The following is a 15,639-nucleotide window of genomic DNA, read 5'->3' as shown; positions in this document are numbered from 1 at the left end:
TCTACTGCCTGTTGTAGATGAAATGGTACCTTCCAAATGTGTTGTGCTACTGGGGGCACCCGCTCATTAATGTGCAGTTTTGTTGAGTTTCCCGAGACCCTTGAATAAGTTTGGGAATTTGTTGACAATGTCCGGGGAATCATCCACAGTGTATAATAGTTCGACAAGTTTGAGGCGTTCCGCGGTCGGCAAACTGAGGAGGCAGTCTGCTGCATCGGGACCTTCAATTACATGGATGTGGGCTTGGATCTGTCGGTTTTTGTAAATAGAGTCGTGCGGAATTGTCCTAGGCAGGGCAGGGGTTTCCTGGACATCCATGTGTAGACTCGAACAGCAGCTGGTTCCAGTTTTGGCTGAGGCTTCATGCTGTTATATTCCATGGCGCAGATGTAATTTAGAGATGCTCCTGAGTCTAGGACAAATTTTGCCGGATGGCTTCCTATATGAATGTTCAGCCTTGGATATTTCTTTAGTCTGTCGGGGTCTGACACCATGAGGACATACTTGTCATTATCTTGTGACACAGGCGTGGGAGAGGACAATTCTCGAGACGTTGACCTCAGAGATTTTCGTGATACAGTCGAGTGAGTGCTCGACCTCGACGAGCTGGAAGAGCGACTTTCCCTCCCCTTTACCGCGCTGGCGTGGTGTCGGGTTTCTGAGTTCGACTTGGCTGACCTTGTTTCTGACCGGCGTGTTTGGCAGGTTGCTTCGAAGTGATTTTCTCTCCCACAACGATGGCATCGTTGTCCTATAGCAGGACATTGTCCCGAGTGCGGGTAGTCTTGACCGCATTTGTAACATTTTGAGGCGGGCCTCCTCGTATGATGACTTCGGGCTCCTTGGCGCGATGGGGTTGCTCGGGTCTTCTGCGTATGTCTGTCCGACTTACGGTGGTCTGAGTAACGTTTTGAGTCTACGTGTGACTGCATCCGAAAGGCTTGCTCCTTTTTCTCTGACTTGCTGGCTTCCATTCTCTTAGCGTGGTCTTCGGCCTGATCATTGATGCGCGTGAGTTCTTCGATCTCTTCCAATGTGTAGTGTTTCTTCAGTAGTCTGTGACGCAGTGATTCCGATTGTCATCCCTCGATGATACGCAGTCGTTGAGGGTCTTCTGTGTTGAATGCGTCGAACTCGCAATACCGTGCTAGGCGCCGAATGCGAGCAATGAAGTCACACATTGGTTTGTCTTTTTCTTGGGAGGCAAGGTTGAATGTGTACCGTTCGTAGTCCAGGTTTCGTTTGTGTAGGAACTTCCGATCTAGAGCTCCTATCACCTCCTCATATGACATGGTCGTGGCGGCGGGTAATTCTTTGATAATCTTTGCAACGTCCTTTCCTATCAGGTTTCGCAACGCTATGAGCTTCTGCTTGGAGTCTTGCACCTGGGACCCTGTCATAAAGTCCTCGAAGTCCTCTTCCCTGCTCTTCCACTTTGGCCCCATGCTGTTTCCAGACGTTAGTTCTAGGGGCTCCAGCATGACACTCCCATCATCATCGGGTGCGGTTGCGGGACTTGCTGGGTGGACCCTGTAGCTTCTGGGCACGAAGTATATGGTTCACCAGGCATCTCGAGGGCCTATTCAGGTTCACTTGGCCTCGTATCGCCTTATTTCTGTAAATTTCAGAGTTTCTTATGAGGTTTTCTGTATTCGCCTGACCTCAAGATGGCCGCCGCAGCAGGGGCCAATGCAATCCTATGGCCAGCGCCTGACTTCAAAATGGCCACTGGTAGAGACACAGGTCTCCTTCTGCTCACAGGCTGCTTTCACTTCTTACAATCATTTTTAGCCAAGGTAGTCACTTCTCCGACTCACCATTGTGGGCCCAGCTGCTCGTGCTGCTGGACCTGCTGTGGCTGGCCGTTGTAGCACGATCGTGATCGCGTCTATTTTTGCGCCTTTTGCGCTTTCGGGCAGGTTCCTGGCATGGGCAGGCACACGATGTAATCACCGTGAGAGGGGGCGAGTGGTGGGTCAGGGCATCCCACCCTCGTCGCCAGTGTTAGATATTTGGTCCCCCAATTAGACGCGGACCTGGAGCTGGGTGTAACTGCCACTTTATTCTTCGTTCCCCGATCCCAACTACCTCCTGTTTCCCCGGTCCCTCCCTATCCTGTTCCGCCTGCCCTGTATGCAGACAGGGTCAGGCAAACAACACTACACTACAGATGCCCTGATGTACCTGTTCTGAGAGAGGGAAGCTTGCACTGCTGATGCCCTAATATACATATTTTGTAAGTGAGGGAAGCCTGCACTGCTGATGAACTGCTATAACTGTATTGAGATAGGAAAACTTGTACTGCTGCTACCATGTTGCAACGTTTTGTGAGGGGGAAACTTGCACTGCTGATGTCCCTCTGTAACTGTTCTTTAAGTGAGGGAAGCTTGCACTGATGATGACATGATTTATCTCTTCTGTGAGAGACAAGCTTAGACGCTGATCACCAGATGTACCTACTCTGTGAGTGAGGGAAGCCATCACTGCTGATGCCTAATATGCCTGCTCTGAGAGGGTCAGGCTTATACTGCTGATGAGCTGATGTACCTGTTCTGTGAGTGAGGAAAGCTTGCAGTGCTGATGCCCTGAGGTACCTATTCTACTAATAAGGGAAGCTTGCACTGTTCATGCCCTCATGTACATGTTCCATGAGAGGCAAGCTTAAACTGCTGATGGCCTGATGTACCTATTTTGTGAGTAAGGTAAGCTTGCACTGCTGATGCACTGCTGTACCTGTTCTGAGAGAGAGAAGCATTTACCTCTGGTACCATGATGTACCTGTTCTGTGAGAGGGAAGCATTCTCTGCGGGCGCCCTGATGTGCATGATCCTTAAGTGAGGGAAGCTTGTACTGATGGTGCTGTGATGTACCTGTTCTGTGAGTGAGGGAAGCTTGCACTGCTGATGACTGCATTTACCTATTCTATGATTCAGGGATGCCTTCACTGCTGATGCCCCGAATTACCTGCTCATTGACGGGCAGACTTAGACACTGATCCCCTGATGTACCAATTCTGTAAGTGAAGGAAGCCTGCACTGCTGATGCCCTAATGTACCTCTTCTGTGAGTCATGAAAGCTTGCTCAGTTGATGCCATGATGACCTGTTCCATAAGGGGCAAGCTTATACTGCGGATTTCCTGATATATCTATACTGTGAGTGAAGGAAGCTTGCTCTGCTGATGGCCTGATGTACCTGTTCCTTGAGTGAGGGAAGCTTGCACTGTTGATGTACCCGTTCTGTGTACAAAGGAACCTTGCACTGCTGAAGGCCCGGTGTACCTGTTCTGTGAATGCAGGTAGCTTGCACTGTGGATGCCCTGATGAACCTGTCCTGTGAGGTAAGCTTGCACTGCCGATGTTCCGAAGTTCTTGATCTGTGAGTGAGGGAAACTTGCACTGTGGATGCCCTGATGAACCTGTCCTGTGAGGTAAGCGCGCACTGCTGATGTTCTGAAGTTCTTGATCTGTGAGTGAGGGAAGCTTGCTCTGCTTTTATTTTTGCTCTCTAATACTGCTGCTCTCTACTGAAGACGGGCTCAACCCAGAAACATGTGTCTAGAGATATACAGCAATGTCTGCACCAACTTTGGTGAAACACTCAGGCTAATTTTGAAGTAAGTTTGAACTGTGTACTGCATTTACCAGAATGCAAAGGGGCGAACTGTGATGGGACTGTGAGGCGTGTGCTCCCAACCCCCTTTCTGTTTAAAAGGCTCCCTTGAGCCAGCAAGCTGACGAGCTTTGGAGATGCACCTGTGTGCCTGTGAGTGGTACTGTGACCTGAGAGGAACTTGCATTTCCAGCAACCCCAGATGATTTATTTTTGCTCTCTAATACTGCTGCTCTCTACTGAAGACGGGCTCAACCCAGAAACACGTGTCTAGAGATATACAGGAATGTCTGCACCAACTTTGGTGAAACACTCCAGCTAATTTTGAAGTATGTTTGAACTGTGTACTGCATTTACCAAGATGCAAGGGGGTGAACTGTGCTGGGACTGTGAGTGAGTGTGCTCCCAACCCCCTTTCTGTTTAAAAGGCTCCCTTGAGCCAGCAAGCTGACGAGCTTTGGAGATGCACCTGTGTGCCTGTGAGTGGTACTGTGACCTGAGAGGAACTTGCATTTCCAGCAACCCCAGATGATTTATTTTTGCTCTCTAATACTGCTGCTCTCTACTGAAGACGGGCTCAACCCAGAAACACGTGTCTAGAGATATACAGGAATGTCTGCACCAACTTTGGTGAAACACTCCAGCTAATTTTGAAGTATGTTTGAACTGTGTACTGCATTTACCAAGATGCAAGGGGGTGAACTGTGCTGGGACTGTGAGTGAGTGTGCTCCCAACCCCCTTTCTGTTTAAAAGGCTCCCTTGAGCCAGCAAGCTGACGAGCTTTGGAGATGCACCTGTGTGCCTGTGAGTGGTACTGTGACCTGAGAGGAACTTGCATTTCAAGCAACCCCAGATGATTTATTTGTGCTCTCTAATACTGCTTCTCTCTACTGAAGACGGGCTCAACCCAGAAACATGTGTCTAGAGATATACAGCAATGTCTGCACCAACTTTGGTGAAGTAAGTTTGAACTGTGTACTGCATTTACCAGGATGCAAAGGGGCGAACTGTGCTGGGACTGTGAGGCAGTGTGCTCCCAACCCCCTTTCTGCTGATGCCCTGATTTACCTGTTCTGTGAGAGACATGGTTAGACTCTGATCCCCTGATGTACCTTTTCTGTGAGTAAGGGCAGCCTGCACTGCTTATGCCCTGATGTACCTGCGCTGTAAGTGGTAAGCTTAGACTGGTGATGTCCTTATGTACCTGTTCTGTGAGTGAGGAAAGCTTGCACTGTTGATACCTCGATGTACCTGTTATGCATATTAGCGAATCTTGCACTGCTGAAATCCTGATGTACCTATCCGTGATTGAGGGAAGCCTGTAATGTTGATGCCCTGATGTACCTATTCTGTGATTAAGGGAAACTTGCATCGCTGATGCCTCAATGTACTTGTTCTGTGTGAGGAAAGCTGGAAGTGCTGATGTACCTATTCTGAGAGTGAGGTAACCTTACTTGTGAGGCCCTGAGGTAACTGTTCTACGAGTGAGGGAAGCTTGCACTGCTGATGCCCTGATATACCTCCTCTATGTGTGAGGGAAGGTTGCAATGCTGGTGCCCTGATATACTTGTTCTGTGACAGGCCATCTTGTCCTTCTGATGCCCTGTTTTCCCTGTTCTGTGAGAGAGAAGCTTGCACTGCTGATGCACTGATGTACCTATTCTGTGAATAAGGGAAGTCTGCATCGCTGATGTGTGGAGAGGATCACTGAAATAATATCGACTACCAAAATATCGACTACCCAAAATATCGAGGAAAAAATATCTACAACCAAAATATCGAGTTTGTATGTACAAACAGGTAAGTACAAAAATATCGAGTACAAAATATCGTTTACAAAAATATAGTTGTAAAAAATATCGACTTTAATAAAAACAATGTTTAATTACATTAATATAAAAAATTAATTACTAAAATATAATTAACAATACTTAAATTAACTTTTAATAATTAAATAATTAATGAAAGTAAAAAAATTATATATTTTTAATCATATTTCTTAAAACATATATATATAGTAACAAAATTTAATTAAATAATAGCCAATATTATTAACGTACAAATACAAAAGAGTAAAAATTACTATTCCCACTGCAAAGAGTGCAACAGTGGATATATGACGTTACAACGCAACTTTTACAACGCACTACCATTACAACGTAAGTATTGGTAAGTATATAATAATTTTTTTAAATTTAAATTATTTAAAATTATTTAAATATAATTTAATTTAATTTAATTTCATTAAATTAAATTAATGTAAATGTAATTTTACTTTATTTTTACACTGTACCCCTGTACCCCTGTACCCCAAAACTGACCCTGAACCCTAAAAAAACCCTTTACCCAAAAACCCAAAACTGACCCTGAACCCTAAAAATACCCCTTTACCCAAAAACTAAAAACTGACCCTGAACCCTAAAAATACCCCTTTACCCAAAAATTAAAAACTGACCCTGAATCCTAAAAATACCCCTTTACCCAAAAACCCAAAACTGACCCTGAACCCTAAAAATACCCCTTTACCCAAAAACTAAAAACTGACCCTGAACCCTAAAAATACCCCTTTACCCAAAAACTAAAAACTGACCCTGAACCCTAAAAATACCCCTTTACCCAAAAACTAAAAACTGAACCTGAACCCTAAAAATACCCCTTTACCCAAAAACTAAAAACTGACCCTGAACCCTAAAAATACCCCTTTACCCAAAAACTAAAAACTGACCCTGAACCCTAAAAATACCCCTTTACCCAAAAACTAAAAACTGACCCTGAACCCTAAAAATACCCCTTTAATTTAACATAATTAGCAATTAATCAATTAAATTAAAATAATTACCAATTACATTTTAATTAATTAACAAACATTATTTAATTACCAATTAATTAAATATTACTACCAATTAATACATTTACATATTTAATAAATAATAATTAAATTACTTCCCACCCTATTCCCCTATAAACCCACAACCCGCTACAGGAAATACATTATTTTTATTTACATAATTAGCAATTAATAAATTAAATTAAATTAATTACCAATTAAATTTTAAATAATTAACATATATAATTTAATTACAAATTAATTATTACTACCAATTAATAAATTTACATATTTAATTAATTATAATTAAATTACTTCCCACCCTATTCCCCTATAAACCCACAACCCGCTACAGAATAAAATTACACAATAATTTAAAAAAAATCATTAATTAAAAATAATTATAACATAAAATGACACTTTTCACACATATTATAACATAAAAACACTATAAATAATTACATATTATATAAAAAACGATATTTTTTACTTTCGATATTATATTCAGTCGATATTACTTCACTTACCTTAAAAACGATATTTTGGCTGTCGATATTCTGTCCTGTCGATATTTTCTCCAAACGATATTTAAAACGCGATATTCTGTCCAAACGATATTTTGGAGTCGATATTATGTCTGTGTACCGTGTGGAGAAGTGTGGCTCAATGGTTAGAGCGGCAGACCCTGATGCAGAGGTCTGGCCCGGACCAAGGTTCAATTCCCGCCTCGGCGGGTCTTGAGCGCAATTTCCCCGGACCTGATAATTCTCGCCTCGGTGCCTATTCTAATCATGGGTCCCACTCTGCAACTCTAGGCAATGGATTGCTTAACCTCCACACCGGCCCCAACAGCGCTAGGATGCCTGACTTCACCTTGGGTTGCCCAGGAGTGGGCACTTCACAGGGAAAGGCCAGAAAGAGTTCCACAGCGGTATGTCTACTGCGCCTTGAGACCCTTTCGGGGGTGATTTGTCCGCTATATAAGCACTATATTTACATTTTTATTTATGACCCGATGTCCTTGTTCTGTGTGAGGGAAGCTGGAAGTGCTGATGCACCTGTTCTGTGAGTGAGGGACGCTTGCACTGCTGATGCCCTGATGTACCTTCTCTGTGAAAGGGAAGCATGCACAGCTGTTGGATGTGATGATACTGTTCGGCATGTGAGGGAGCTTGAACCGCTGATGCCCTGATGTGCCTATTTTGTGAGGTAAGCTTGCACTGCTGATGCCATGATATACCTTCTCTGTGAAAGGGAAGCATGCACAGCTGTTGGAAGTGATGATACTGTTGTGCATGTGAGGAAGCTTGCACTGCTGATGCCATGATGTACCTGTTCTGTGACTGAGGGAAGCTTGAACAGCTGTTGCATGTGCTGATACTGTTCTGCATGTGAGGAAGCTTGAACCGCTGATGCCCTGATGTACCTGTTCGGCATGTGTGGGAAGCCTGCACTGCTAGTGCCCTGATGTTCCTGTTCTGTGAGAGGGAAGCTTACACTGCCTATGCGTTGATGGACCGGGAACAAAACAATTAGATCGTTGGGAGCCACTTCTTTTCTTTCTTGTCGAGACTACGATATTTCGAGTCACTTATACAGGTCTCCTTTACCAGAGCTATCCATTGTCTATGGTCTGGGGGCGATGGATCATTCCATTTTCTACAGATCACATGTTTGGCAAATAGTTCCAAACAGAACCTAAGCTTCCGCTACATTTCTTCCATCCAGTGCCTGGCCTGGCTGGAAGCTTATATAGTTTATATGGAGTCCAATAACCCTGGAAGGAAGGCTGCCTGATGTAAGTCCAGAGGAAACCTGCAGGCACCCTTTAGTATGCTACATGATATTGTGCAACCGGCTGCATTTAAAAGGAATTATCTCTAAACGTTATGCCATTTATATTAAATCAGAAACGAAAAACAGTTATTCCCTTGAACAAAAATAAATAGAACAAACAAGCATTTGCAATGCAATCGGTCTTGCCTTTGGGATCTTATAAGTGTTTACATACGCATTACATGACCCTATATTATTTTATCGAAGCATTATGCATGTTTTTTTTATATAAGGCCCGCTAGTACATACCCGCGGTCCGCGAATAAACATGGTCTTAGTCTGCATCATTTCTTATAACTGGACGATTAAAAAGTCATACAGTTACTTGGCGTTTCTTTCTTTGCCTATCTGTTGTAGCATTTTTTTATACACATAATACTTGGCTTCCTTATCGAAGACATAACACAAGCTTTCTACCTTTGCCCCTCCCACATTCCAAACTCCCAAATCTCACTGACTGAGCTCCCCCTGGGACCAGAGCCTCATTTGCGCTCCATGCCAAAGCTTCCATAACACGTTCAATTGGCAGCAAAATGTAGACTGTTGTTGATGCTAGTGGAGGGTTCTTCGTTCTGCAGACATGCAAAGGCGTCACTAAAGAAGGAATGGATTGTTTTTCAATGAAAAAGACACTTGCTCCACTAGCAGAAGATGGATGATCAGTGCCTCTGTGGCTGACCGCTTTAAATGAGCACTTGGCGCCAATGTGCACGAGGACCGCTTTCATTTTTTTCCTCTTTAACTTAATATTAAAATCAACTGCAGTTGAAGGATGGCATCCACAGAAGGATCACCCTCCCATCCTTCTTTCTACTTCTGCCTTCATGGCTATCAGTGTCCCCTTGTATAATGAGGTGGCTATGCAGGTTATGTACCAAGGCAGGCGCCGAATCTTAAATGTAGTTACCCGGATCATGGATCATAATGTGATCCATTTACAAACTGTCCCAAATTGAGACACTCGAGAGCTAGCAGGCTATCTTACTCCGGTTGTTGCTGCGCATGGTGGATGGCTGCTCGGCGCCTGTAATGAGCACTGCAGCTATACATTTAATGGGAGTCTATTGGAACTTCTCAGGAGCAAACAAGTTCTTTTAATAGTGAGTCCTTGAACTTCTCTGTTCCTATTTAAAGCACTGTGCAATACTTCACAAAGATGTCCAAATCTCATTCCAACGAAAACTGCCTGCTAATCCTTGTCATACCTCCTACGACATGGCTAGCGAAGGTAGGACTCATTCGTCTTTATATTTTTTTTGTACTTTAAATGTGTGTTTTGAAAAGACGTGTTGCATTTTACACTTTCTGTAAACATAATAACACTTTTGAAAGAGGGCAGCTGACTCTGAAAATGTACCAGTCTGCATGTTCCGTCTTGCGCCTTTGTCGCTCTACGCCTGCCTGGTTGAAGGCAGCTCCTCTGGCCGCCTCTTTACTTTCTGCTCTGTCACTCTGCATGGACAGCTGCCATGGCAACCAGTAACAACGCGCCCGCCTACTCAGGAAACATTTGATTTCAAGATGCCGCAAAGTTCATCGACTTTAACCAGAAGAAAATAAATACATTGATATAATGAAATAAAGACCTGGAGATGAAAAAATATGCAGTTTCTGTCTTTTACTTTCTAAACGGATGGGAAAGAGAACTTGCAGCAGAGATCACTCTTAGCAGCCGTGATTGAACGTAACCTCGCCTCGGTCTGAAACCTGGGCGAGGAGGAAAGGAAAAACACCTGAGGGAGGAGAGGTGTTCAGTGCGCATGCTAAAATAGCCATCAGCAGAGTGCGAGACCAAAAAAGAGTGCTATCACCCAGCCAATCCCACAACAAGCAAGCATTTCTAATCCAATAGGACTCGTATTTACGGGAGATATATTGCATTGGAAACAGGAGTGCGGGCCTCCATGAAGGCAGAAACGGGAGTGAGAGGAGGTGAGGGGGGGGCGAAAAGCCAGAGACTGCGGGAGGGGGCGGGGGGAACAGGTAAAGGTGCCAATAGCCAGGTAAGGCTACAAATCACAACATGGCCATCAGGAGAAGGGACTAACAAGCCAAAAAACAATCAGAATGCAGTATTTAGGATGTAAGGCAATCCAAAAGATGGGCGGAGAGTGGGCAGAGCTTAAACAAAGCTTCCCCAATATAGTGTATACTGCATGGCTCGCAAAGCGAGCAGAGCTATGCTCTGCAACGCTAGGCGAGACCTAAAAACAAGGCAAAAGCAGGAGAAAGCACTCAGAACAAGCATTTGCAATGCAAATTGGTCTCGCATTTGTAGGAGTTAGAGGTATTGGTGCTGTAAATGAGAATGAGAATGTCATTTAGCCATGTGTTTTGGATTAGAGTGGATTTATGTGGTGTGGAGCGGAATTATGTGGCGTGGAATAGAAATATGTGGTTTAAAATTGTTAATTGTGGAATAATCTTGTGAAATTGTCTGGAGTGGATTTTGGCAGTTGAATCATGTATCATGGTGTGTAATGGAAATATATGGATAGTAATTACGTGGTATGAGTGTACTAGAATTATGTGGAGTGGGATTGTGTGTCAGAGTGTAATTATGTGGAATGGCATTTTGTGTGGTGGTGTGGTATTTATGTTGTGAGGTTTAACTATGTAGCATGCTGTTGAACTTGTGGCATGTGGTATGTGGTATGTTGATACTTTGCAAATACCGCTGAAACCAGACCCATGAAAGTAATTGAAAGGATAGATGCCATGAGTTTGGCAAAACTGTTGCCACCACATAAGGGAAAGGCCACATGAATTACCCCATCTGAACGAAATCCAAAGTGCTTGAAATACGGTCTGATTTAGCTTTCTTTTTTAACTGTTTTGAAGAGAATTGTTGTTCTAAAAATAAAACTATTTCGTCAAAGAAACAATAGTTTCCAACATAAAAACATTTACCAAGTAAACATATTTGTTTTTGTATTGTTTAGATAAAAAAAACCACGCATTTCTAACAATGATTGTAAAGAAGCTGATAACGAATGGCCCCCAATGGCCTTTTGCAAAAAAGTGTAACTGTAACAGCATGTGGTTAAAAATACTTTTGTGTGTGGGTGTTGACTCCCCAGCGTCAGAAGATGGGAGTGTAGAGAATGAGCAAGAGCTTCTGACAAGACAGCCACATGCAGGGGAGGCTCTAGGATCATGGTGGCCCTGGGCAGGGAGCGTAGATAATGACAAGACAGCCACATGCAGGGGCGGCTCTAGGCTCATGGCCGCCCTGGGCAGGGAGCGTAGATAATGACAAGACAGCCACATGCAGGGGCGGCTCTAGGCGCATGGCGACCCTGGCAGGGAGCGTAGATAATGACAAGACAGCCACATACAGGGGCGCCTCTAGGCTCATGGCGGCCCCGGGCAGGGAGCGTAGATAATGACAAGACAGCCACATGCAGGGGCGGCTCTAGGCGCATGGCGACCCTGGGCAGGGAGCGTAGATAATGACAAGACAGCCACATGCAGGGGCGGCTCTAGGCTCATGGCGGCCCTGGCAGGGAGCGTAGATAATGACAAGACAGCCACATGCAGGGGCGCCTCTAGGCTCATGGCGGCCTCGGGCAGGGAGCGTAGATAATGACAAGACAGCCACATGCAGGGGCGGCTCTAGGATCATGGCGGCCCTGGGCAGGGAGCGTAGATAATGACAAGACAGCCACATGCAGGGGCGGCTCTAGGCTCATGGTGGCCCTGGGCAGGGAGCGTAGATAATGAGCAAGAGCTTCTGACAAGACAGCCACATGCAGGGGCGGCTCTAGGCTCATGGTGGCCCTGGGCAGGGAGCGTAGATAATGAAAAGACAGCCACATGCAGGGGCGGCCCTAGGCTCATGGCGGCCCTGGGCAGGGAGCGTAGATAATGACAAGACAGCCACATGCAGGGGCGGCTCTAGGCTCATGGTGGCCCTGGGCAGGGAGCGTGGATAATGAGCAAGAGCTTCTGACAAGACAGCCACATGCAGGGGCGGCTCTAGGCTCATGGCGGCCCCGGGCAGGGAGCGTAGATAATGACAAGACAGCCACATGCAGGGGTGGCTCTAGGCTCATGGTGGCCCCGGGAAGGGAGCGTAGATAATGAGCAAGACCTTCTGACAAGACAGCCACATGCAGGGGCGGCTGTAGGCTCATGGAGGCCCTGGGCAGGGAGCGTAGATAATGACAAGACAGCCACATGCAGGGGCGGCTCTAGGCTCATGGCGGCCCTGGGCAGGGAGCGTAGATAATGACAAGACAGCCACATGCAGGGGTGGCTATAAGCTCATGGCGGCCCTGGGCAGGGAGCGTAGATAATGACAAGACAGCCACATGCAGGGGCGGCTCTAGGCTCATGGCGGCCCTGGCAGGGAGCGTAGATAATGACAAGACAGCCACATGCAGGGGCGCCTCTAGGCTCATGGCGGCCCCGGGCAGGGAGCGTAGATAATGACAAGACAGCCACATGCAGGGGCGGCGCTAGGCTCATGGTGGCCCTTGGCAGGGAGCGTAGATAATGACAAGACAGCCACATGCAGGGGCAGCTCTAGGCTCATGGTGGCCCTGGGCAGGGAGCGTAGATAATGAGCAAGAGCTTCTGACAAGACAGCCACATGCAGGGGCGGCTCTAGGCTCATGGCGGCCCTGGGCAGGGAGCGTAGATAATGACAAGACAGCCACATGCAGGGGTGGCTCTAGGCTCATGGCGGCCCTGGGCAGGGAGCGTAGATAATGACAAGACAGCCACCTGCAGGGGCGGCTCTAGGCTCATGGTGGCCCTGGGCAGGGAGCGTAGATAATGAGCAAGAGCTTCTGACAAGACAGCCACATGCAGGGGCGGCTCTAGGCTCATGGTGGTCCCGGGCAGAGAGCGTAGATAATGAGCAAGACCTTCTGACAAGACAGGCACATGCAGGGGCGGCTCTAGGCTCATGGAGGCCCTGGGCAGGGAGCATAGATAATGACAAGACAGCCACATGCAGGGGCGGCTCTAGGCTCATGGTGGCCCCGGGCAGGGAGCGTAGATAATGAGCAAGAGCTTCTGACAACACAGCCACATGCAGGGGCGGCTCTAGGCTCATGGCGGCCCTGGGCAGGGAGCGTAGATAATGACAAGACAGCCACATGCAGGGGCGGCACTAGGCTCATGGCGGCCCTGGGCAGGGATCGTAGATAATGACAAGACAGCCACATGCAGGGGCGGCTCTAGGCTCATTGCGGCCCTGGGCAGGGAGCGTAGATAATGACAAGACAGCCACATGCAGGGGCGGCTCTAGGCTCATGGTGGCTCTGGGCAGGGAGCGTAGGTTAATGAGCAAGAGCTTCTGACATGACAGCCACATGCTGGGGCGGCTCTAGGCTCATGGCGGCCCCGGGCAGGGAGCGTAGATAATGACAAGACAGCCACATGCAGGGGCGGCTCTAGGCTCATGGTGGCCCTGGTCAGGGAGCGTAGATAATGACAAGACAGCCACATGCAGGGGCGGCTCTAGGCTCATGGTGGCCCCGGGCAGGGAGCGTAGATAATGAGCAAGACCTTCTGACAAGACAGCCACATTCGGGGGCTGCTCTAGGCTCATGGAGGCTCATGGAGGCCCTGGGCAGGGAGCGTAGATAATGACAAGACAGCCACATGCAGGGGCGGCTCTAGGCTCATAGTGGCCCCGGGCAGGGAGCGTAGATAATGAGCAAGAGCTTCTGACAAGACAGCCACATACAGGGGCGGCTCTAGGCTCATAGCGGACCTGGGCAGGGAGCGTAGATAATGACAAGACAGCCACATGCAGGGGCGGCTCTAGGCTCATGGAGGCCCTGGGCAGGGAGCGTAGATAATGACAAGACAGCCACATGCAGGGGCGGCTCTAGGCTCATGGCGGCCCTGGGCAGGGAGCGTAGATAATGACAAGACAGCCACATGCAGGGGCGGCTCTAGGCTCATGGCGGCCCTGGGCAGGGAGCGTAGATAATGAGCAAGAGGTTCTGACATGACAGCCACATGCAGGGGCGGCTCTAGGCTCATGGCGGCCCCGGGCAGGGAGCGTAGATAATGACAAGACAGCCACATGCAGGGGCGGCTCTAGGCTCATGGCGGCCCTGGGCAGGGAGCGTAGATAATGACAAGACAGCCACATGCAGGGGCGGCTCTAGGCTCATGGCAGCCCTGGGCAGGGAGCGTAGATAATGAGCAAGAGCTTCTGACATGACAGCCACATGCAGGGGCGGCTCTAGGCTCATGGCGGCCCCGGGCAGGGAGCGTAGATAATGACAAGACAGCCACATGCAGGGGCGGCTCTAGGCTCATGGTGGCCCCGGGCAGGGAGCGTAGATAATGAGCAAGAGCTTCTGACAAGACAGCCACATGCAGGGGCGGCTCTAGGCTCATGGAGGCCCTGGGCAGGGAGCGTAGATAATGACAAGACAGCCACATGCAGGGGCGGCTCTAGGCTCATGGAGGCCCTGGGCAGGGAGCATAGATAATGACAGGACAGCCACATGCAGGGGCGGCTCTAGGCTCATGGTGGCCCCGGGCACGGAGCGTAGATAATGAGCAAGAGCTTCTGACAAGACAGCCACATGCAGGTGCGGCTCTAGGCTCATGGCGGCCCTCGGCAGGGAGCGTAGATAATGACAAGACAGCCACATGCAGGGGCGGCTCTAGGCTCATGGTGGTCCTGGGCAGGGAGTGTAGGTAGGGGGCCCCGGAAGAGGGGGTCCGGGCGGGGCGGAGCGCAGAGGCCAGTGAAGAGGGGGGAAGGTCAGGGTGTTTGGAAGTGGATCAGAGCCGGAGGCCGCCAAATCCCTGCCAGGGGCCGCCCGCAAATATGTATCCATCCTCAGAGGATTATTATATTAACCCCTTCAGCGCTGCACGAATTCCGCTGCAGTGCTGAAGGTTCTAATTATCCAATGGGCTCATATGAGCACAGGACCACCGACGCTCATGACGGAACCGTTCCGTCTTGAGCATCGAAGAGGTTAAGGATATATTGGTATGGTGGCCCTGCTTGCACATGTCTAAGGTCGCCCCTGCCATATGTTTTGAGTGAAGGCGGGGTTTTTCAGAAGCAATGTTAGCATCTGTCTGCTGCTACCCATCCAGCTTCTTGAGGGAGCACCACCGATTAAATTAGTGCGTTAGGCAAAAACACTGAGGATTGATCCACTGAAGCACGAAAGTCAAAGCTAAATCCAAAGTACGCAATGCAAATGAATACTTTACCCGCATGTTTAAAGTGTGCAAATGGCACAATTTAAGCGGGCCGTTCTTTTGCTTTAGGTAAATGTTTTTCTCATTAAAGAGAATGTGATTGAAAAACACGCCCTTGGGCACTGCAAGTAAATTAACTTATTGTCGCTTCCAAAAGTTGACATGCCAGCACAGAAG

Source organism: Lissotriton helveticus, chromosome 4_2 (genome assembly GCF_964261635.1).
Source record: "Lissotriton helveticus chromosome 4_2, aLisHel1.1, whole genome shotgun sequence".
Taxonomy (NCBI): domain Eukaryota; kingdom Metazoa; phylum Chordata; class Amphibia; order Caudata; family Salamandridae; genus Lissotriton; species Lissotriton helveticus.
This window is presented reverse-complemented; position numbering follows the sequence as displayed.